The 24,037-nt window shown below is 38.5% G+C and overlaps 1 protein-coding gene across 5 annotated transcripts in view; it reads right to left on the bottom strand.

Moving 5' to 3' along the window:
• The window catches only part of Lsamp (limbic system associated membrane protein), a 2,143,093-nt gene that overhangs the window by 263,977 nt on the left and 1,855,079 nt on the right, over positions 1-24,037 (bottom strand). The gene's annotated exons all lie outside the window — the stretch shown is intronic.

Raw genomic sequence — 24,037 nt, 5'->3', positions numbered from 1 at the left:
ATAGGGACCAAGGGGAAGGAAACCAGTGCATTTCCCTTTCTTCTGATTCTAGTAGGCTTAAAGGAGCAATGTGTGCAAGCAATGGATGTCCTCAGAGACCTGGAGTTAAAAATGAGGCTCACTGAGTTAAAATCAAGATGTTAGCACATCTGTCATTCTTCCTGAGACTATAGACTAGAACCTACTCCTTCCTCTCTGAGGTTTTGAGAGTCTGTTCATGAGTTACCTTTCCACACCAGTACCAAACCTTTCTCCTGCCCTAATATTCTGTTTTTGTCATATTTTTTCCATTTTGGATATTTCTCGTGACTAGGCTAGATCATCATGAACAATCCAGGGTAATCTCTCCCTTTCAATATTGTTAAACCAATCACAAAGGCCAAGAACTTTTCACCCAAGTTCTTTTTTTTTTTTTTTTCTGCATCAAATGCTTATTTTTTATTAAGGTATTTTTTTCAGATATTTTCTTCATTTACATTTCAAATGCTAGCCCCAAAGCCCCCTATACACTCCCCAACCCTGCTACCCAACCCACCCACTCCCTGGCATTCCCCTGTACTTGGGCTTATGATTATCACAATACCAAGGGCCTCTCCTCCCATTGATGGTCAACTAGGCCATCCTCTGCTACATATGCAACTACAGACCCAGCTCTGGGTGATACTGGTTAGTTCATATTGTTGTTCCTCCTATAGGGTTGCAGACCCCTTTAGCTCTTTGGGTAATTTCTCTAGCTCCTTCATTAGGGGCCAATAGATGACTGTGGGCATCCACTTCTCTATTTGCCAGGCATTGGCATAGCCTCACAAGAGAGAGCTTTGTCAGGGTCCTGTCAGCAAAATCTTTCTGGCATATGCAATAGTGTCTGGGTTTGGCAGTTGTATATGGGATTTCACCCAAGTTCTTGAGAGTCTGTCATGAACATCTTGAGCTTGGGGACATGATTTTGGCCACCATAGACAAACTTAGGTCAGAATGTACTGTCTGAAAGCAGAGAAGAGGGGATGGTTGGGCTCTATGTATGAGCTCCTACAGGTCCTTCCTAAACATTTCCACTGACCCTGCTTATAGTTTCTCATAGGTGAATCAAAGCAGTCCAGGAAGTAGACTTCAGTTATGACCTTATCACCCACCCACAGACCCAAATCTTTTATATTACTTCTGATTAACTCTGAATAAAGATGCAATAACAATACAAAGGTTTGAGAAAATTATTATCCAGGACAATGACTTACTCATGGAAGATGGAAAAGCAACTTTAGTTATAGACTCATTTATCTATACAGTAAGGTTGAAATATAAAACGGCATGTCAAATCAGTCAGTTAAGTAACTGTGAAATCTTACCTTGATATATATAGCTATACATACCTAATTTAACTTTGTGTTGGTTTTTATCTGCTGGGTACCATTTTAAAATAATTATACTCTCCAGATTAAGCTGTGCATTATACAACTTAACCTCATTTGGTCATGCGATACAGAGTAAGCAATCAGAGTAAGTATCAATCACCTTAGAGAAAATGGCTTAGTTAATAAATAAACACGTGACTGAAACAAGCTTTGTTTTCAGTAGACTGACATTGCTGGTGAAAGAGAGAAAAGGATACAGATCAAGGGAAAAAATGACTTTCCTTCTGAGATCACAAAACCTGCCATGTCAAGTGTCCATGGCTCTCTTTCCCATTGTCCACTCTGATGGAGAATGAGCCTTATAGGCAAAAGCATGGACAACACCAGAAGAAGTGCGATCATGGTGATAGCATTGGAAAGTCCAGTGTCAGGATTAAAATTAAACGGCTGCTATGTCTTTAAATTATAGAAGTCATAGTTCTCCTTTCTATTTAAATTTTTATGAACTAAGTGTTTACCACTTACTGACCTATTCTCAAAGATAAAAGATGTTGACTTGTGGTTGGAATCCCCTGTATTTTAAAGTTTAGCACCAAAGAGTGAGTGTGTGTATGTGTATGGGTACATCCACAACATACCTTAACACACACACATATAGAAATATATACACGTGGATTTAGCAGAATACTTAGCAATGCATAGCGACTTCTATCACTGTGACAGAGAGCATGTTAACAATTCGGGACCTAAGGCTTCATCATGGGCACTAAAAAGACAATGAATATAGGTTAATGTTCTTCACGGTCCAACAAAATGTTCTTTCCTGTTCGGCTGTGTTCTCACCATCATTTTCCACAATGTTTCTGTTCCTATGCTATCCAAGACAGTGTGGTAGGTACTTGTGACATTAAGTGGCTCATGACACATCTTCTACCTAGTTAAGAATAGACACTCATTTAAATATTACTGCAGCAGCAAGCTACAAATGGTGGAGTCCAAAGCAGAGCAGAGACTAACTTATCCAGGAACTGGTAAGCTGACATTTCCAGTGATTTAAGTTTCCCCCTAAAATCTAATTTTACTTCTTGGTGAATAAGAGAGGTAAATTGCATTTTATCAGAGCCTTTTAAGCACGCTTCAGAGATAAGCCGTCAGAGCCTTTGACTTACCCAACTCTCTAGCCATTCATAATTTTGAATGAATTAAAGCAAGAAAAATACAATTAGGAAAAGATGTGTTCTTTTAACTCTGCTTCATTTGTAACCCTCTTGGCGGTGTGCTTATCTAATTTGAAGGACTGTGAGAAACGATATCTCTTGCTCTTGAGAATTCTGAAGATGACATAATTATCACCTTTGTTCTATTTTTCTGAGCTATCTCTTTGTCCTCCGGTATTTCCCACATCAAACAGTGCAGCACCTGGGGAAAGTTGCAGCACTGTCCCCCAGAGAGGTCATGAGCTGGGACTCTCACCAGGCAGAGCTGCTGTCTATGAGAATCAGAGTTTTTACTGAACCTGCTTAGACAACTTCAAGGTCTTGTACAAGCAATTAGCTGAACAGATGTAAATGAGGTCTTTTAACGAGGTGTCTGGATTTCCATCAGCTGACTTGGCTGAATCTCAGTTTTAGCTATGAAAAATCACCCCAGTCCTCACTAATGAAATAACCCCTGACCCCTGCATGTGGGTGCTTACTCAGTTCACCCTGAATGGTGATGGAACACCCACTGATCCAGCCCAGCATCCAGCCCTGCTGTAGGAACACCAGCTGGCTTGCCACCATCTCTTGGAGTTCTCGAAGAGTCCCCCAGTTACTGACTCAGTATAGACACTGTGCAACTAATGCTGTCTAGCACTGTTTACAAGCAGACAATGCAGCTTGCTCTAGAGGACTGTGGGAAAAGGCCAAAGGCCTGTTTGGGATTTCCTCTTCCTCCTCCCCCTTCTCCTTTCCTTCCTTATACCATGCTTAACACTTTTGTATCTTTCACCTTTCTCCCTCCCCTCCTGCACCTCCATGAACACAATAGTGCGTTTGGTTTCCAACGACACCTATAACAATAGAAAAAGCAGATCATGGATTCTTCTCCTTGCTTCACTGAAAGATTAAAAAATAGAGTATAAAAATATATGAATTTATATAAAAGAGTTTGGAAGGAGGAAATAGAGGGGAAATGTAATAATTATAGTATATTCTCAAAAAAGAAATGGAAACAAAATTTAAAAAAATAAAAACTAAGAGTGAATTTTCTGGTTAAGTGCTAATAGTTTCAAAATCTAAAAAATGAGCTCTCTTAAAAAAGGAGAGATTTATCCTGAGTGAGGTAACCCAATCACAAAGGAACTCACACAATATGTACTCACTGTTAAGTGGATATTAGCCCAGAAACTTAGGATACCCAAGATATAAGTTACAATTTGCAAAACACATGAAACTCAAGAAGAACGAAGTCAAAGTGTGGACACTTTGCCCTTTCTTAGAATTGGGAACAAAACACCCATGGAAGGAGTTACAGAGACAAAGTTTGGAGCTGAGACAAAAGGATGGACCATCTAGAGACTGCCATATCCAGGGATCCATTCCATAATCAGCCTCCAAACACTGACACCATTGCATACACTAGCAAGATTTTGCTGATAGGACCCTGATATAGCTGTCTCTTGTGAGAGTATGCCGGGGCCTAGCAAGCACATAAGTGGATGCTCACAGTCAGCTATTGGATGGATCACAGGGCCCCCAATGGAGGAGCTAGAGAAAGTACCCAAGGAACTAAAGGGATCTGCAACCCTATAGGTGGAACAACATTATGAACTAACCAGTACCCTGGAGCTCTTGACTCTAGCTGCATATGTATCAGAAGATGGCCTAGTTGGCCATCAGTGGAAAGAGAGGCCCATTGGACCTGCAAACTTTATATGCCACAGTACAGGGGTAAGCCAGGGCCTAAAAGTGGGAGTGGGTGGGTAGGGGAGTGGGGGAGAGGGTATGGTGGACTTTTGGGATAGCAATGGAAATGTAAATGAGGAAAATACCTAATTAAAAAAAAAACATCACATAGAGTGTCTCATACTCTAGTGCCATGGAAGTGTTAGTGCAAACCAAAAAACAAGTCTGGAGCCAACCCCATGCAATCACACCAGGGCTTTTATTTACAAGCTTGAGCTTGGGCTCAGCCCACCACTGACCCATAGAACTGTAGGAGAGTGTTGGTGGAGAAGAGATACAAACTTATGGAGACAAGGTTTTATAGAAAGCAGCAAGTGAGAGGTGAGTGTTTCTAGCCTGGCAAGTATCTAATTGGAGTACTACTGTGGCCTTTAGCATAATTGACTGGTGCTGGGAGACAAACCTTAAACTTAACTCCTGCTTCCCTATGCATTGGTGGTGGTTGTTAGGCAGGGGGCAGACTTATTTGGGGATAACCTGAACTATTAATAAACAGATGTCATATTTAAAAAAAAAGGAGAGATTTCTTAAAAATGGAAGTAAAACCACCACCAACACATTCCATTCAAATTTGTTTTAAACTGACAAGGTATAGAACAGGGTTTATGAGAGATATCCAAGTAAGAAGACTGTTTTTCGGTAGATGGAATTACAGCCTACAATGTGGGACTGTTCAGCTTTAAGTTTCCAGGGAGATGTAAACATATCAAACAGATTCAGGGACCAGGAGAGGCCTGGACACTCAACCTCACATCATTCTTCACTGAATAGCATTTATATTTTCTTAACAATTGCTTTTGAGGCTGGGTTTCACTATGTAGCCAAGGCTGGCCTTGAATTATGTAAAGGTGTTTTGCCTGCATGTGGTCTCTAGTATGTTTTGGTGGCTGCAGAAGCCAGAGCTTGAGTGTGGGATCATCTGGAGCTGGAGTTACAAATGGTAGCAACTGTGGGTGCTACGAACTGAACCCTGGACCTTTGCATGAGCAGCCAGTGTTCTTAAGCTGTTGAACCATCTCTCCAGGTCCTGTCTCCTGTGGCCATGGACACAATTCTCTTGTTTGGGCCAGTGTGTCCTGGGAATAAAGTCACAGCAGTATTTCATGGCTGGTAGTAACTTTTTAAACATTGATATTTCTATTTTTGCAAGCAAGCAAAGAGAAGCTCTCTGTATTGCATAGAGTTTGTGTTTCGTAGAGTGAGAGTTTAAATCTAGGCCTTTCTTTCAGACGTGTTGTATGGGACAACTGTGTTCAGGTCATTTAATGGAATAATATGTAAAACAAAAGTTATGTAGTTCACTATGAGAAGCCATATCAGTTGTTTTCTTGAGGAATTATAAGCACAATGTGCCTTGCTGGACCTTAGTGACCCTCCACACCTTTTCTGATATGGCTTTGTCTGATGTGACCAGAGTCAGGTTAGGTGGAGCTATAACACACCTTTCACCACCTTCATCTTTCTTGGGCCTTTGCTTCAATGACACCATCACAGAGAAGGGTCTTCTGCCATGGCTTTAGAGTGTAAAGACAATCCTATTAGACACTCCACTACCTCTCATTCCTTTCCCCCATACTCAATTAGCATCAGATATACTCTGCGTTATTTTCATGTTTACCTTATTGATTGACACCTAATCTAGTTCTATGAGGCGTCAAGTTTCTTCGTTGTTTGTTTTCTGTTCAAGTTATTTCCATATGGCTAGTGGAAGATGACATATCAATGGTCCTTTTAATCTTTACTACATTTAAGGGAGCTGGGTGGGAATTGGAAGAGTCTGAGAATTCTGTGCTACGATATCCAGTATATCCCACTAGCAATTTTATTTGTTCATGTGAAGTGATGTGGCCATGTGAAATGGTCTATAGTGAATCAGCGTGATGCCAAAACTGGACTGGAGGTTACAGCAAGGTGGATTCCAGTTGATCTGCCTTTAAAAATAATTCACAAGGTATTTATATAATTAAAACCAAGCGCAAAGAGGATTTAGCTTCATAATCTGGTTGTTGCTCTCATTTTTTCCTGAGGAAGTTTGCACAGAACCTTCCAGCACGCTTTGTATATAATAGATAATTAATAAATAGGTGATTTTTTTCAGTCAATAATAACAAAACAGCAGTAGAGTAATAGGGCTACATTATACAAGACATTAAAATAGAATATAAATCACTGAAGTCAGTAATGTTTTATGTTAAGTACATGTATTATATAATTGTCATGTGACGCATATATTATGTGTGCAACTGAGTGTGTGTAAAAGTCTGAGCTCTGAAATCATCCTAGATTTCTTTTTTCTAGGACTTGTGCATTTCACTGATTTTGCAGGATTTCTGATGACTCTCCCATGTATTTATTCTGCCTTATTTTCTTTTTTCCTTTTGGGTTCATACCATTCTATCATCTCACAGAGGGCTAGGCTATATCATTCTATGTTTGTCAACTTTTCATTTTCTGGGTATGTCCATCTACGCTAATGTATATTCTTGTTCATTGAGTTGCTTCTGTCTGTGGCTAGCCTGTTGATAAGGCCATCAAGTTCAGCTTTTGTCAGGATGCTACATTCCACGTCTCCTTGGCTCCCCTTTAGTTTCTGTCCCCCACCCCCTTTTAAAAGAACTTCTTATCTCTACACGTGGTTGGCTTTTTCCACTAAGTTCTTTCACACATTGATGGTATTTCTCCATTTTTTTTAAAAAATTCTCTAACGTGCCATTTCTAGTTCACTTTCATCTGATTATGGAATGTCTTCAAGCACTCATTTTCTTGCTGGATAAGCAATCTTATGCTGGTATGATATTATTTGTATACTAAAAATTTGTGCCTGACAGAAGAGTAGAAACTGAAATAATGCATTTGTATCAAGACAAAAGCCAATCTTAATTATGGCATGCTAATATGATTCTACATTGCAGATAAGGTTGCTTTGGTTCCTGTTGTACACCATTCTGTAAAGCTTCCCCAGTAATAGATAGATACTGCCCTGATGTCAGTGGAAGATCTAGCAGAAAAGAAGGCTGCCTCAATTCTAAATCTAGATGTACCTAGTCCTGCAGTGACTGGATCCACATGAGACTCAGCCTCTTTGGCATAGGAAGGTGGGCCTCAGTTCATCTCATTCTTTTGTTATGTATACAGCCACTAATTTATACCCTGTGTCCAACTCAAAACAGTCAGTCCCTGTCTCCCCCTCTTCTTTCTTCTCTAGACATAGACTCATTATATAAATATAATTTATTCAATTCAGAAAGAGCATATCCCTATTTTGTCAATGTAACTTACTGTCTAAACTATTTCTAAAACTTATTTTAGAATTGGGACTGGTACCTTGGTACCAATGAAATATTTATTCACCATGCTTCTTTTAGATATTAATAATTTAAATGTGTTATTAGGCCGGGTAACACATTGTTCAGTAAAGAAACAGAACAAACATTCACAGAAGATTAAAAATTATTTTCTTGAAATTCATAACCTCATCAGTAGATTAGTACTTCTTCATAGAGTGAAAAGATCATAATATAAGAAGTAGAGTCTTAAATCAAATAGTTGATGCTATTCTGAAGGATAATGCTTAATTTGAATCCACAATAAATTTTTATACTATTTGTAATCTCATTTTTTAATTTGTCATCATCAACTGTATCCATAATCATTATATGTATGTATGTGTGTGTGTGTGTGTGTGTGTGTGTGTGTGTGTGTGTGTGAATGTGTATGAGAGTGTGTGTATATGAGTGTGAGCATACACACAAATGTGCTTGAGTTCTCACATGCACATTTGTGCTTACACATAGCCACCTTGAATTCAGAGAGTGAGCTTTTCTGTGTAATTTAATCAAACTCTAAATCTAGATAACTGTTTATGGTGCGTCAATCTTTAGACCTGACAAATCTCATTAAGCATTTACCACTAAAATTCCTCCAGTTTCTAGAGCTTCTCCTGAATTCGACAGTAAAATTCTTGACGTACTTTTGCGATTAAGCTGTTGAAACACACTAAAGAAATAAAGCACACAAAATATAGTCTCTTTTCTTTTTAAGTCAGATGGTAAGATAAGATGTATCTTCAGCCATTGTTAGATGCTACTTTATTTATATGTTTTAAAAGGATTGGCCCATTAATCTTACAGATAAATTAACAGCTATTCTTCCATGTTTACAAAAGCTAGAAAATATGAAAACAAAACAAATAAGTAAGAGGAAAATATTAACACAACAAAAATCAGTGTTTATTGTGAAAGACATTTATCTTTAGAATTGCTAAAATTAAAAGCTGTTGTGGTGGGACTGGACCACCAACCAAAGAACAAGAATAGACTGGATCTACATCCTGAAACATCCTCCACACCCCTGTGTGCATGTATGTAGCAGATGTGCAGCTTGGTCTTCATGTGGGTCCACAAACAACTGGAATGGGGATTGTCTCTGATTCTCTGTCTGCCTGAGGATCCTGTTCCCAAAACTGGGCTGCCTTGTCTAGCCTCAGTGGCAGAAGATGTACCTAGTCCTGCAGTGATTTGATGTGCCAGGATATGTTGGTGTCTAAGGATGTGCTCCTTAGAGAAGAAGAAGATGAAGGAAGGGAAGGGGCTGTATGAAGAGGGGAGAACGCAAATATGGGGAGTGTATGAAGAAGGATACTGGGGGTGGGGAGGCTGCGATTGGAATATAAAGTGAATAAATAAATAAATTAATAAATTAACAAAACTGTTCTGATGAATTAGTATTTGTGTTGATTTGATTAGAGTGTGACCTCCATAAGCTTTGAATGTTTGGTCCACAGTTGTCAGAACTGTTTGGAAATTATTAGGAAGTGAAACTTTGTTGAAGGAAGTGTGGCCTGTTGGAGGAGGTGTGGCCTTGTTGGAGGAGGTGTGGCTTTGTTGGAGGAGGTGTGGTCTTGTTGGAGGAGGTGTGGCCTTGTTGGAGGAGGTGTGTCACTTGAGGTTGTATTTGAGATTCAAGGACTCCTGTGATTCCCAGTGCCCTCTTCTTGCATTGTGGTTGTAGAAGATGTCCACTCTCAGCTGTTCCTTCACTCAGCTATGAGTTCTAATCCCCTTAAACTACAAGGCACATTAAACACTTTCTTGTGTAAGCTCCCTTGGATGTGGTGCTTTATCACAGCAATAGAAAAATAACTAAGACATTACATATTTAAAGATATCAACTCTTTAATCATGATAAAAAATATAGTGACTGTTAAGAATTTCTGTCGAATAAATACTAGTTAGGGAATGGGAAATTAAAACACTACTGTCAATTTATGGGTAAAAAGCATTTACTTACATGTAGACCTTCCTCAAGTCATGTTCATTGCAAAAATTGGAGGGTAAGATGAATGTCTCCATCCATTTTGGATGCTTTAATAAAATGTTTTAGACTTGATGGTTTATTTTATAAAAAAAAAATCATGATATTCTACCAAACTCTTATTTGTAATGTGTTCTTTTTGCAATAAACTCTTTTGCTCTAGATACATTTTAAAACATCTTAGATCCAGTATAACTTCCTTTTCTTTTCTCTGCGTCTTTGGCTAAATTCTAGTTAGATATAATAAGTGAGTCATGAGGGGAGCAGACAATTAATGAGTCAACTTTTCATTTTAATTGTTGTGGTAGTTATTGTTGTGGTGGTGGTGGTTGTAGTGTCCTCTGGTCTTTATTCTCAGAATAAGAGGGTTCTAATGAAAATCAGCGACGTATTAAAGCAAACTCCATTAATAAATCCTAAAGACATGATGCCATCCTCTTTCATGCCGTGAGCAAAAATGGTTGCCTATAAAAGTAAATGTGAAAACCCTGAATCACAGCAAATAAATCCCTACCTTTCCCCCCTATGGAGGGTTAGGATGATGAATTATAAAATGTATTTTTCTTTGTGTGAAAAAAATCCAGTAGTCCAAAGTTCAGGTATCATTGGCATGGTTTTAAGAAGCAAAACAAGGAAGGAACAAACTGAAAATAGTAATATCTAATACTAAGTATATATAGCAGGCTACATAGTATGGACTCCAGGTTACAGTTTCTCTATTCTCTATTGTAAACACACACAGGACTGTAAGAATGTCGTTTTGATATGCTGTTTATAGAAAAGGAAATGTAAGTACAACATGTGACAGACAGAATGCAGACTGAAGCACAAGGCTAGCATGGGAGTTAGTTTCAAGGATAATTTAGATAGTCTGACCTAAGGTCATCAAGCCATGGATTTCTATGCAGCAATAGCAGTTTGGTGATTGTGAAGTGCTAAGTCCTGTATACTGTAAAATAACAATTATATTTTTAACTCCTGTGCAATAATATCATGTGCAAATTATTCCAGCTGATGGACATTTACCTGGTACTTAAAAATGTGTTCCCATGAGAGGATTTTATTTGATACTACTAAAAGACAGTGTGAAAAGATATCTTTTACAGACCTATGCATAGCATTCAGTTGTTTTTATGTAAACATAGCAGCTTAAGGTTCTGTGGCTAGCTGATAATTAAGACTAAATGAACAGTACAGATAAACATAATCTCTGAACCCAATCATTGCCAACTAAATTAAGAAATAAGAGGAGTGTAGCTTTAGCTTTGTAATAATGAGATTGATAATTTTTATTAGATATTTTCTTTATTTACATTTCAAATGTTATCCCCTTTCCTAGTCCCCCCTGAAAAATCCCTATCACCTTCCCCCTTCCCCTGCTCCCCAACCCACCCACTCCCATTCCCAGTCCTAGCCTTTCCCTGTACTGGGGCATGATATATCATTTGTGATGGCTATAAATTCTTGAGAATAATATTCAAAGGCATGTCACTAATTTTTTATACAACTCAGTAAGAGTGGCTTTTATTTGCTGTAAGTGTCTAGATAAAAATTTGTAATGTACTGTACTGTGTAGGTCATTGAAACTGTACAATCATCCATTGGGTTCTGGCTGGATAAATGCTGTCTATCCATGGCCATTACACACATCCAGTACTCTAAGTACACACTAGATTTGTAGTTATCAAGTCATCTATCCATCCATTTTGAAAGTTTTTAAATTATACCATAGAGACCATAGTACCTAACACCACATGTCTCACAGGTATTCAAAACACAAACCTGGGAAATATTTTGTCAAAACAGCATATCCAGATGGCTATTTCCCTGACAACTCAAATTAAATATACCCCAGGGAACTGCTTGCTACTCTTTATTTATAATCCTCTGTATCCGGGGAAGTAGGATGCTATCAACCAAGTAAACAAAAGATTATGGAATGAAGTTTACTTGATTTGCTATCGTGGGCTGGCCTATATCACTTTTGTAAATATGGGTGAGCTATTTAATCTCTGTCTCCATTGTTTCCTCTATCAAACAGATGATAATATTCATCCTAAAGGTTTTATGCAAAGCTTTAACATAATGAACATATTCAATGTCTGGTACACATAAGAATGCCTTAGTCTGCTCAGTTTAAATTAATAGGGTAGGCTGTAGTTTATAAAGAACAGAAACTCATGTCTGTCTTCCAGGTCCATGGGCTGGCATGTCTAAAACCACAGTTCTGGCACATTTGGTATCTGTTGAGAACAGCTTTCCTGGCACACAACAGGAATTTTTCACTGTGTTCTTATGTGTTGGATGGAGAAAGGAACTTTTTGAATTTCCTTTATGATGGCTCTAATTCCATTCTTGAGGAACCTGTCTGACTACCTTCCAAGGAACACATCTCTATATACAGTTTATAGTTAGATTCTCCATAATGGGACAGTCAGACCATATTGGAAGTGCCACAGGGGGGAAAAAAAAGCCCTCTTTAAAACTCTTCACCATTCTTCAGACAGATAAGTTTAGCCTGACTGGAAAGCTGTCGTTATTCACTCGTTCAAATTCTGGTCTGATTAGTCTTTTAATGATAGCATTCTTTCATAAAATTGCTTCTGAAAACTTTCTGCTTTGGGGAAGTAGAGGAACAATTCAGCTTATTAAGAGCACATTTTGCTCTTTCAGAGGACCTGGTCAGGTTTCTATGACACACATGATGTTCCATACCCATTCATAGCTCCAGTTACAGCAGATCTGATGCCTTTTTCTGAAGTCAGTAGGCACGGAGTATGTAATGAATGCTCAGACATACATGCAATCAAATACTTGTACACATAAAATAAATAAATCTTTGAAAAATAAGCAGCCCACTCCACAATATCTTTTTCACCTATCATCCCACCCATAATTTTCAAAGAGGTAACACTTTTAAGTCACTTTGTTATTTTTAATCTCACAGGAAATGGTTTCCTAGATTCTCAATGACCTCAAAAGTCGTTAAGGGACACACCTGCTGAATACAGCTCCTCCTAACCACCTGCCTCTCTCTGTTTTCCTGAGACTATTTCATCTCAACATATTCATTGTTTATCAAATTTCTAACCCTTCAAGACACACTTTTAAAATCAAGCCTCTTTATTTTCCTATTCAATAATCACCCCATAATTGTTCTTTCAAAAATTATGGAATCTTACCTGTGCCAGTATCTTTGCGATACTGCTCTTTACAGTGGATTACTGTGGCTGAGATTATATACCTGGTTTAGTAGAGTGATTCTGACTTCTTTTGCTCAAATATCAGTGGTTCCCTTTAACGTGCCAACCAAAGAGTTCTCATTTCTAGGCTTTCACATTGACAAACCCTCTTTCTTTAATGTCTCTCTATCATTTTGTGATGCCAAAATGCATGCTCCTGTACCCTCCCAGAGAGAACACAATGTTTCTGCCTCAAATGCTAGGCCATGCCTACAGACGTTTCAAAAACATTAAGGAAGTTGATGAAAATGGAGACAAAATGTGGCATTACTGGCTAACTTGCAGATCTTGGGGAAAAAAAAAATCTACAATTTTCATTTTACCCAAATCAGTCCTACCATCCCATGCCCAGAGGCACCCAAGCAGCAAGCTTATACACACTGCTGTGAATGTAGCCCTCATACGGCAGCCGAGGTATATAAATATGCAAATCAGAGATGTATACAGAAACAGCCTTCCAATCGGGAACACCAGCTGTCACAGGCAGCAAAATCACTCCAAGGACTTGGCACTGGTGAATTGGCAAATACCCCCTAGTTATTGCTGCCCCATCAATCATGGGCCATTTGGCAGGGCAGCATTCTTGAACAGGCATACTCTTCCTTTTAGCTCAGGGAAAGAACTTTCTCTAAGGCAATGAAATAAAGTGCTATAAAATTTGATCCAAGTATCTGATATAGGGAGTTATTGATCATATCTAGATATAAAAATTCTGTATCTTTCCATTATTTGAAAGAAATTACACCACCTCCAAATAAAACAAAAGCACCAGGCTAATGTTTTGTCTGTCTTCACTAAAGAGCTGTCGGGAAAGATTCTGCTGAGATATGGGAGACAAGCAATGTGCACAACGTAGTAGTTTGTTAATTTATTTTTTAAAGACTGTTGAAGACCATCGATCCTTAAGTTATCATGCGTGGGTATGAAACAGAAATGGAATGGGGAAGAGGAGAAAGATAGGGTACCCCGATGTCTACTCCAACTCTAGTTTATCAGGAGAATGAATACGATTTTTGCTTCTCAACAGTCAACAAAGGAATGGTTTACAGGCATCAAGGCATTCTGAGAGAAGTAAATATGTCACTGATTTTAAATAGCAGTGTTATCCAGCAGAGAGCAAATCAATGGAAGTTGCATAGGTTTTCAGATGCTTCGGGATATTAAAGAACAGTCCCATTTCCCCTCTCCATAAACCATTCCATCCAGAAGAGTAATTTAAAATGAGCCATAAATCATTATCAGATCACCAACCAATCAGCACTCAGTGAAGTTCTACCTCCCCCCCCCCCCCGCATCCTTTCCTCTTCCTTGAAACAATCTGCAGTGTGTTCATTTTTTTTTCTCACTCCTAGGTCTGCCCACTATAGCTCTTCTTACTGGCTATGTGATAGAAAATAATAAGTTTTCTATCAGATTTAATGTAGAACTCTAGCAGAGACCACTCAAATTGTCTTTAGAAATTTAAAAGTACTCAGTGAATATTAGCTTGATGGTGCTCATTACATTCTTGAAATGAGTTGATAATACTACTGTTTCAAAACAGAGTGAATGTGTATGGATAATTACAGACATGTGTTCCATGCATGCAATGGCAGAGGCTTAGAAGAATTACTATGCATAAAGACTGAGCTTTGCCACAACCATCTCTAAGGCAGAGCTGGGGATCTGCCTGTTTTGTGAGCCTAGATAATATCTCACAGAGTATCAATATTCATGCATTACCAAGTATTTTCTGATTCTTTAATTTCTTACTGTGATTTCCCATGTGTGTTTGAGCATGGGCATGCAAGCATGTGTGTGTCTGTGTGTTTGTGTATCTGTGTGCGAAGATGTATTTGCCTGTGTGTTCATGTGCGGGACAGAAGTCAGCTAGTCTTCTCGTTTGTTTGTTTGTTTGTTTGTTTGTTTGTTTGTTTGAAGCAGGGAGTCTCACTGTAACCCTGGCTGTCTTGGTACTTGCTCTGTAGAACTACTTGACTTTGAACTCACAGAGATCTTTCTGCCTCTGTTTTCTGAGTGCTGGGATTAAAGGTATATTTATCTACCGCCAAGCCTGGTATTTTCTTTAACTTTTCTTTATCTTATTTTTTGAAGTAGAGTCTATCACTGAACCTGGAACTCAAAGCTTTAACGTTACTGGCTGGTGAGCAAGCCCTCGGAATCTGTGTGTCTCTGCCCCTCTCACTCCAGGGTTGGAGGTCACAGATGCTAATAACTGTGTGAAGCTGTTACCTGTTAGGGATATTAGGGAGCCACACTCAGGTCATGCTTATGCATGAAGAATTCTATTCACTTAACTGTCTCTTCAGCTGACCTACTGGCATTCGCAGCATCTTGGAGTCTGCATCCCTGAAGAGAATTGATGATCCTTCCCACAATAGCCAGCAATATCTTTTAAAAGAGATAAATGTCCCTTTAGTATACTGAAGGACTTGGTTTGAGATAATAAGCTTAAGTGACCCATGGATGCAATGCCCCTTTACATGTCTAAAATGCCAATGAATACTGTTTTTCCTTGTCTGTCTTATTTTATCTAAGATCATATTGTCTAGTAGTGTGTAGTTTGCTTTAAGTGAACCCTCTCATTCTTTATGTAATATTTCATTCCTCATAAAGGCTATGATTCCATTACCTGCTCACCAACTGATCAACATCTAGGCTCATTCCACATTCCAGTTGTTGTGAGTTGTGCCGTAATAAACACAGACATGGTCTTCTTTCTTTGTCATGCTGACCTCATTTTTTGCATATATATCCAGAAGGGAAACTGCTGTATCATATGGCAGTTCTATTTTTAGCATTTTGAAGGACCTCCATACTGCTCTCCATAATGGCTGCTCTAATTTACATCCCCACCAACAGCGTATGTAGAAGAGTTTCTCTTTCCTCCACATGGTCTCTCATTTGGGGAAGCTAAAATAAGTTAGCCTGAATGTAGATTATGGCTGGAGGTTAGGGAGGGTGTTGAGGGAGGGAGATTGGGCCAAAAGGAGGTAGAGCTAAATGCTTCCTGCATGTGTTGAAATATACTGAATCCATTTAGTATGTCCCATTAATGCATGCTAATTATAATCTAAACTATTCATATTAAGGTCCAATAAGAACCCATGTTATTCCCCATGTAAAGTCTTCAGTCAATTTTTATCACAGTTTGAATCCCCACACACTCTCAAAAAAAAAAAAAAAAAGTAGAAACAAACCCTCAGCATGCAGCTAAGATCTGCATAGCTTGGCATCCCCTCTTGTTCTCATCTGTCCTGTACCCATGTGCCTGATCATTGCCAGGCCCTTTCCACACGTTCAAGTTCTGCCAGGCTCCACTTTTTCACACCCCATGGCTGGCTAGCTCTAGTTTCACACTTTCTGGGAGAGCATTTCTTTATTTGGGATCTTGTATATGCACATATATAGGAAGGAAAGTCGAAAGAATACCTTGGGGGTGGGGAATAACTGAGAGTCTCACTACTCTAAAACTACGTGAGCGTTCAAAAGATTGAAGACAAAGAGTCCTGGTGACCAGAGGTATATTTTACAAACACCTAGAAACCGGGTTCAGGATAGCTCAGAATACGGAGAAGGCATAAGTAGGTCAGGAGGAGTGTGCTTTACTTGGTAGGATGCTTGCCTAGCTTGCATAACTACACAAACTGAGCAAACGCTGATGCTTATAATCCCAGCAACCAGAAGGTTGAGAAAGGAGGATCAGGGGTTCAAGGCTACCCTTAGCTACATAGAAGGTGTGTGGACATGACACTTTGCTTTAAAAATAGAGTAAGAGAAGGAATATATATATATATATATATATATATTAAATAGAGGAAGGAGTTACAGAGACATAAATTAGAGGATGTGAAGAAGCAAAGGTCACAAAAGTATGTTCACAGAGAGATTAAACGGAAAACCTAGAAGCAGCCCTGTTTTTATGAGGGTGCCATAGTATTATTACAAATAAGAGTATAAGAGATAAAGAAAAGAGATGCTTAAAAGCAAAAGTGACTTTTGCCTTGAGCCCAATAAATGATCAAGTGGCCTGTGGATGGAGCATGCTTATAAGGTAGTGTAGGCCAGCAGACCAAACAAACAAACAAACAAACAAACAAAAACCCCAACAACAACAACAAAAAACAAAACAGGGACAAGTCTGCCTAGCACTAGAAAGTGACAATCAAATGCCATAGGTGTTACAGCTAGTGGTGATGTCATCCCTGAGCAAAATCTCGAAAGGAAATACAGATGCTGAAGATCATACACCCCAAGGAGAGCCAGCCACCCTAGCAAGAGAGGAAAAGTAGTATTAGAATTAGGGAGTGATTTCAGGAACCAAAGGAGAAAGGTGTTTCGAGGGAAGGGGAATTAATTTGTTAACCGTGCACAAAGCAGGTCAGAGAACAATCTAGAAGGTGGGCTCATCAAAAAAGGGAGATGGTGAGAGAGTGTGAATAAGGGATATGAAAAACAAAATGTAAAGAACATGGGCAAGAGTACGCAAAGTTATGCGACGCCACTGGATCTTCTCAAGGGATGAAAGTAGAGATTTACAGAAAACCAGGGGTTTTAACCAAGGCTGCCTTGATGAGAATACTCAGTGATATGATATGAGGTCCCGTTTTCTGTCAACATTTAATAGTTTTTGGATTAGAAAAGAAAGGAGTATTGGGCGAATCGCTCATAGAAAATAGCTAAAGAAGAAAACCAGAAGAACAGATAAACTTGACTTTAGGTATCAGGAAGTGGGGACACTGACCATGGGCTATAGATAGGTAGACAAAGCCAGCACGTGATTAATAGAGCATCCCTGATGCCCTGATTTAAAATTTTGTATTCAGTAAGACCAGAAACTGTATGCAATGATTTCCTATTCTGCAATTTTGCTTGAACTCAGATCGACACAGTCCTAACCGCCTAGAACCCCTGTCTTCACTCCCGCTCCCCAAGGCTTTACGGGGAGCATGTATATGTGCGCGTGCAGCCGTAACTCACTAGCTCTCCTTTGAAAGGAAGCATGCCTTCATAACTTTGGGACTTAATCACTAACTTAATCACTTTAGAACAGACGGTTTTTACATTTGTTCCCTCCAAGAAAAAAGGTCAGAAGACTTTTACATGCTTCACTGCGGAAGAATGGACAGCTAAAGAAGGAAAACAAAGTGGAGAGTGAATGAGAAAAGAATCCAAAAGAAAATTGACTTTTGAATTTTTTTTTTTTCTAAATGGCTCTCCTTTAAAAATTGTACATTCACTCTTGTGAGACTATGCCGGGGCCTAGCAAACACAGAAGTGGATGCTCACAGTCAGCTGGATGGATCACAGGGCTCCCAATGGAGAAGCTAGAGAAAGTACCCAAGGAGCTAAAGGGATCTGCAACCCTATAGTTGGAACAACATGATGAACTAACCAGTACCCCGGAGCTCTTGTCTCTAGCTGCATATGTATCGAAAGATGGCCAGTCGGCCATCACTGGAAAGAGAGGCCCATTGGACTTGCAAACTTTATATGCCCCAATATAGGGGAATGCCAGGGCCAAAAGAATGGGAATGGGTGGGTAGGGAAGTGGGGGGGGGCATGGGGGACTTTTGGGATAGCATTGGAAATGTAATTGAGGAAAATATGTAATAAAAATATTTAAAAAAAAAAGAAAAAAATTGTACATTCACTATTTTTTTCTTATTTTTAGACATTTTCATTTCTCCCTTTTACCCTCTCCCTTTCCCTCCTTTCCCCTCTCTCCTTTTTAAAGGCATTTTTTATTAGATATTTTCTTCATTTACATTTCAAATATTATCTCCAAAGCCCCCTTTATCCCCCCCTGCTCCCCAACCCACCCACTTCTGCTTCCTGTCCCTGTACTGGGGCATATGGTCTTCGCAAGACCGAGGGCCTCTCCTCCCATTGATGGCTGACTAGGTCATCCTCTGCTTCATATGCAACTAGAGACCCCACAGCTTCAACTGAGCTATTTTTTGGCTTATAATATAAACTTATTAGGATCTGGATAACATGAAGTTTTACTTGATAAAGATAGAATTCCTAAAGCCATTATACAAACATCACCTGAGGATACCTAACTCTCTTTGCTTTCCTACTATATATAATATGAGTGTATCAGATATGAGTACTTTTTTACAAAGGTACTTTTTAAAGAAACTGCTACTTTCTATATATGTAAAGGTATTTTAATCATTTATTAACATGTTTCCAGAAGAGTGATTAATTACTAAGGAGTGTTGAGCTGTATGACGCAGAGCTTTTACTTGGAAGAAAAATAAAACCTCATGGGCCCTATGATGTTTGTGCAGACAGGAATTCATCTCACTTCATATTACTGAGAAGGCCACATGGTAGAATTATGGCCACACATCACATCACAGAAGGTTATGGTGCCATGCTGCATTTGGAATTGAGATGCTATAGCTCTCACCACACCAATCTTTCCCTGGATCCAGGCCGTAGCAGAGCCTCTATGATGAGACAAACCCCGCAAAAACTTAAGAGCTAGGGCTCATTTTCTGTGTGGGGAAGTTTCTTCTGTAAATCATGTCAATTAATTCTGAAATCTTAGGTGCTAAATCTCAAACCTGCCCAAATTTTGAGGATAGCTTTTTATTTCCGACTTTACATTATGTGAAAATTTCCGTGTAGTCCCAAAATAATGACCAACAGGGTCATTTCCAAACACAAAGAAGAGGTCTGGATAATAGACATAATGTCCATATTAATAATATGTCTCATAAAATAATAACCCCAATGACATTCTTTAATTTGTCATTCTGAATATTTAGAGCATTTTCCATAATTTCCTTTTAATATTTTTGATGACCGTATCAATAATGGCCACTGTGTACAACAATCTTGATTTGCATTTCAGATGGGTTTTTTTTTCCACATTTTTAGAAGTGGAATTACTGGGTCAAGGGATAGAAATGTATTTTAAAACTTTGATAGATGTGTCTGTGTTACCCTAGGAAAGTTTCCACTAATTTACACTCTCAATGGGGAGATATAAAAGTGTCACTTTCTCCACTCTCTTGCCATTTCTGCCTATGCTCATTTTCTTAACTCCTTCCTAGTGTCACTGGCTTAGAAAACAGGTATTTATGTTTTACTCGGCATTTCTTTATTTGTGACACTTGAGTGGCATTCCTTTTGGTCATTTCTGTGTGTTCTTTTACAAATGGAAAGTCTATGTTCTCTACCCTTAGCTCTTTAGATTTTTGAGAACAAACAAAATTAGTAAGTTCAGTGATAGCTCATGCATTTTGTTACTTATTCCTGTGGTCTCGTTTTCTCTTTCGATTGCTAATGAGATACATTGTAATCATATATTTATTTATAGTGGATATGTTTGAAAATTGCTTTAATACACTATGTCTATATTTATTCTGAATTTTTATTTTATGCAGCAGTTTTACAATCCTTACCTTAACTAATTTTGGGGGGGATTTCGTGATAATTCAATTTTATGGACACTATATTAAGGCATACAGTGCAATGAACTCCCATATACCCCAACTCCAATCAGGTTTTATAGGTTTCCTGTCCCTGTCTTTTTTAACAGAACGTCTATCACATCTTCCGCATGTGTCACATATCTACCGTCTTTCAATTCTCGCTATAGGATATGCTTCACTGTGCTTACTAATTTTTGTTTAGACTTGCACTTTGTAAGCATCATCACAAAGTGAAACTGTTGTCTGCTCATTGCCTCCTGTCTTCTGGCACAGGACACCAATTCATATATCATTTCTTGTAGTGTTAACTTTGATCACTTGATTAATAATATGGTATCCACGGGTTTTCAGCTTTATTCTTTTATCTCTTATCTCTAGTAGTGTGTTCAGAAGACCAAGAAACCATATAAGAATAGCTTTCAGAGAAAAAGATGTGAACATTAGTCAAAGAAAGGATTTCATTAGTATTTACTTCCTTACTTTGTTGATATTCAAATTGATGTGTTCTTACTCTTTGATCCTAGACTCCATAAATTAGCAAGCACAGACACCAAATATTAGGATTTACATAGGGGTACCTGCATCTATTAAGTAAAATGCATGTTTAGATTTGGGTAACCTTGGCTTTCTCAGGGAGAATACATATCAGCAAATAATCACAAGTGACCCTACTGGTCAGTACTGACTTATGCCTTTGTTAAAGCAAGACTTTATCCTATGTGCCCTTTAAGGAAGCTATGTGTAGCTGCCATGTAGACAGAGATTATTGAACCCCATCACATCCACAGGATATTTTATATGTAATGATCCTTATAAACTAATAAACTTATTTTCTGAGGAAAATAAGTAACAGTGTGGAAGATATCAAAAAGCCACAAGTATATTTGGAAATTGTGAAAGTTAAACAAACAATCAATCAAACAAACAAACAAATGGCTTCCAGGAAAGAAGTATATAAGGGGGAAAAGACATTATAAACAGTAGCACACATATAAAAGTGAAAGTTTTGAAGAGTGGAACATAATTGTTGCTTTGAAACCTGAAAACAGACAGGGAAGGAGACACACACTCTCTCTCTAGGGTATTCTATGGAGGTGGCCTTCACGGCCGTGGCATCTAAGAAACTCATCATTGTTTTGTGCATATCACATTCAAGATAACTCTTTGGAGTATTTGCGAACACAGTCATTTGAAATTGGTTAAACCATGCATCACTCTCTTCTGCTTCTACAGATTCTTATAACCATCTTAGGACACTGGCTCTCTACTTTTCTGGCCTACATTGGAAGCCTGAGCATTACTGGGAAATTTATAAACTCATCTCGCTAGACATTACTCATATCTGCCAAACCAGAGATGCTGGGGATTTTTTTTTAACCAGTCTAATAAATCACCTACGTGATATTAAACAAACTGCATTGGTTTTTGTTCTTAGTCAACCATCTGTGTAACTACAGGGAAGAATATAAAAGTGGGTATTCTTTCCAAAAGGAGAGACCCCTTATGTAAATTAACATTTACCCCAAATTAACAAGCAGTGGGTCAAAGCAGCTACTACATTCAGGGAAGAGAGGAGTCTTGTAGAAATAGTGGAGAGGAGGCCAAAGCAATATGGTCTTCTGCACTTTCTTCAGCATCACTATGATCAGCATCATCATCATCCTCACCTCCACATTGTCTACTGCGGAAAATAGATAATCCCCAGACCTCACATAGGATAAGAAAACTTACAATTTAATCCTTAAAACAAACATAGAACTGAAGCCTCTAAATTTCATCTCTATTTTGCCTGTGTCAAAACTGAGCCTTAATGAAACAAAGTGGCTTACTCTGAAGTTAATTCAAGTAGGACGAAGAAACCTGTGATTTAGTTCTGGAAATATGTGACTATAGAACCCACCTTTTAATCTGTTTGCAGTCTTATCTCACAGCTCCTTAGAGCTAAGGGTGAACTTACTTTTGGTCAAGAAAAAAATAAAAACTTCTGAATGAGTACCTAGGGTGGGTTGGCAGAGACTCTGAAGGGCAATCAATGCGGGATGTGAAGTATTCACAAACTTGAGATTTTTGAAGCTGGGAAGAGGTTAAAGAGGAATGGATGCTTCACATCCAGAAGCAGGATATTGGTTTGTTTTTGCAGTGCTGGGGTTCAAGCCCAGAGCCTTCACTCCAGCTCCTAGAAGCGAAATCTTTGATGACGTACAACACTCGGTGATGTTCTGCTGTGGTGCAATAGAGGGATTGTGTGAAGTGGCAAAACCCCTGGTAAGGGAAAGATCAATGCTATCATGTTAAAATACCCAGGCATCCCTCTATGATCCAGACTCAAGGAAGAGAGAATCCCTCTTCCCTTTCTCTTTAAATATGGGATTTTTTTCTATCCTTGTTCAAGGCAATGTGATTAAGATGGAAATATAATAATATTTTTAGCAAACATAAATAGTCTCCAAACCCTGTTATAAGGTAAGAGGAAGCCTTGGACAGGTTTGTTGAAAACATTCAATTTAAGCTCTTGTTCATAATAAAGTTATCCATGTCTACTTACTAGTAATATTCAAATTACACGAGAGAGTGAATAAACACGACTTGCCTATTAACAGGCTCTTTTCTGTTTCTTAATGTCAAATCAAAGTTAATTTAATTTGCACTGAGTTCTGGTTCTAAATGCACCTCATCATGATTTTAATTTAAGCAAACATGAATAAATGCGGGCCAAGAAAGGGACTTTGAGGGTTTGGTGATAAGTACTCAGGCCTAAATATAAATCTCGGAGTAGTTATTCTTGTAGTCATGGCAAAATATTTTAACCTAATGGAAATGTTTCCAAATCTAATTGTAACGCAGCTACATCATGGCCTCTGTGATAGCCTTGAACATGTAACCACTGTCAGATGATGCCCTGTTTCCTCATTTTGAAACCAAGTCTTTTAATGCTCAGATTGTCAACCAGATTGTGTTGAGGACTATAGACAATACATCTTCTGGTCTGGAGGTGCATTTCAATAGTAATGAAGGTTGAAAGGTTCTAAAGTTGTATAGTAATTTCACAATCAAGTGATAATTTTTTTGGAAGATGATCTATTATACAGAAATGTGTAGATAAAGCAATGACTGGGGATTAGGTAACATCTGGTCTGAAGATCCATTAGTATAAATAGATTATTAGTAATTCACTGTTGGTATAAATAGATTAGTTTATTAGTAATTCACTGTATCACATAGAAATTCTATATTTTGAGACAGCATGTTTGTGTGTCTGTCTGTCTGTCTGTCTGTTAGTGCTTGTTTGTATTTTATAAGAGTGAGCAAAGTAACCATTTGACATAGTCACACATCCTAGCTATAGTCAAACATTAAATGGGTTTCCTGAGATCCTGCCCCTAGTGTGTCTTCTTCTCTGGCTCAAGCACTAGCCATTAATCTGCAAGGAAACCTGGCCATATTTGGAATTTCATAAATCCAAGGAATAAAATAAATTAGTCAGCCATTTGTAATTGGACCACAGTGAAGTCACATGACCAAAGTGCCCTTGTACCATGTAGACTTTGGTATGTTTTATCTCTGTTTAGTTTATTAGTGAGAAGGTCTGGGAAAGCAATACTTTAAATGCTGTGATAACCTGTTCCCTAACACATTAATAGTAGCTACAGCTCAACGTTGCCACACCATTGACTGCATTTAGAATACTGACAGGAACCCTAAGGCCATGTTTACTTTGCATTAAATTTGCATAA

The sequence above is a fragment of the Mus caroli genome, unplaced genomic scaffold (genome assembly GCF_978045245.1).
Source record: "Mus caroli unplaced genomic scaffold, Mus_caroli_1 scaffold_17, whole genome shotgun sequence".
In the NCBI taxonomy this organism is placed as follows: domain Eukaryota; kingdom Metazoa; phylum Chordata; class Mammalia; order Rodentia; family Muridae; genus Mus; species Mus caroli.
This window is presented reverse-complemented; position numbering and strand designations above follow the sequence as displayed.